Genomic DNA, 1,243 nt, shown 5'->3' on the forward strand with positions numbered 1-1,243 from the left:
TTTTTTTTTTCTTTTCTATCAGAGTTTTCTTTTTTGAGCTTCGCTTACTTTACCAGCAATGAACTGAATAGTTCATTTCATCATGTTCTGGTAACCATGCTTTTTTTCAGAGGATTTTATTAAGAGACATTCTCCCATTTGCCCTATTTCCATAGCAACAGTCCAAGCCATAAGTACTACTTGGCAGTGGATCCGGTGTCGGGTTTTTTGTTCCTGTCAGACACCAACTCCCGGCAGATCTACCGCGTTCGCTCTCTGAATGGGGCACGACCGCTGCTGGATAACGCTCAGGTGGTGGTGGGGACGGGAGAGCAGTGCGTCCCGTTCGATGAGGCTCACTGTGGTGATGGAGGCAAGGCAGTGGAGGCCACACTAATGAGCCCAAGAGGTGAAGTTTTTTAAGGAAATATTCCGTTTTTCTTCTCTTTCTGTGAGTTGGGAGGGACAAAAATTACACACGGTACCATACCTTACTATATACACTACACCCTGAACTTCTTCAGAGTTAGCTTTTATGCAAGACAAAGCAGCATTTCAACGCTGTGATGCTTTACAATTACGACAGAAGCATTTTTATTTTCCTTGAACCTAGAAAGCATCAACATTTAATCCCTTAGACAGTTACCAGGTGCTGTCATTTTCTGTGCTATCACAAACCTCAGTAACCTGTAATTCTCTAGACTCCAGACATCATTCCACCACTGATGTGAGGAAAATAAATGACACAGAAGGTAAAGAGAGATCATAAGGTTAGCAGACTGCACTCAGAGACAGACTCTGCCTTCTTATCTCAGAATAAAACGCACTCTGACATGATCACCGTGACAGGTTGACTCAAACTGTAGCAGTCGAGCAGCACAGCGCCTGACTCTTTTCCAGGTCATTGCTCCTACACACAGACTACTAATTATTTTACTTTTAAAGACACCTTTGCTCTCTGGAATATCGGAATGGGAGGGAAATCATTCAGATACTTGGGGAGCAGTGAAATTCTTTAGGAGAGTCTGCAGTGACATTGACGAGAAGTTTAAGAAGAAGAAAATTACCATAATTAGACAATTATAACAATAGATAACTATGTCTTAACTGACATTTTAATACCAGGTGAATGTTTTCTACATTGTTGAAAATCATACAATTTATAGCATGTCTTAATATGAGCATTATCATGCACAAGTATTGAGTTTCTTCACTGTCCGTTCTTTCATGCAGGTGTTGCATTGGATAAGAACGGCCTGATGTA

At 41.2% G+C, this 1,243-nt stretch overlaps 1 pseudogene; it reads left to right on the forward strand.

Annotated features, from left to right (window-relative positions):
- The window catches only part of LOC107570808 (teneurin-2-like), a 99,598-nt pseudogene extending 98,360 nt beyond the window's left edge, over nucleotides 1–1,238 (forward strand).
- Nucleotides 1,239–1,243: the final 5 nt, after the last annotated feature.

This window comes from Sinocyclocheilus grahami, unplaced genomic scaffold, assembly GCF_001515645.1.
Source record: "Sinocyclocheilus grahami isolate Dianchi unplaced genomic scaffold, SAMN03320097.WGS_v1.1 scaffold1508.1, whole genome shotgun sequence".
NCBI lineage: Eukaryota > Metazoa > Chordata > Actinopteri > Cypriniformes > Cyprinidae > Sinocyclocheilus > Sinocyclocheilus grahami.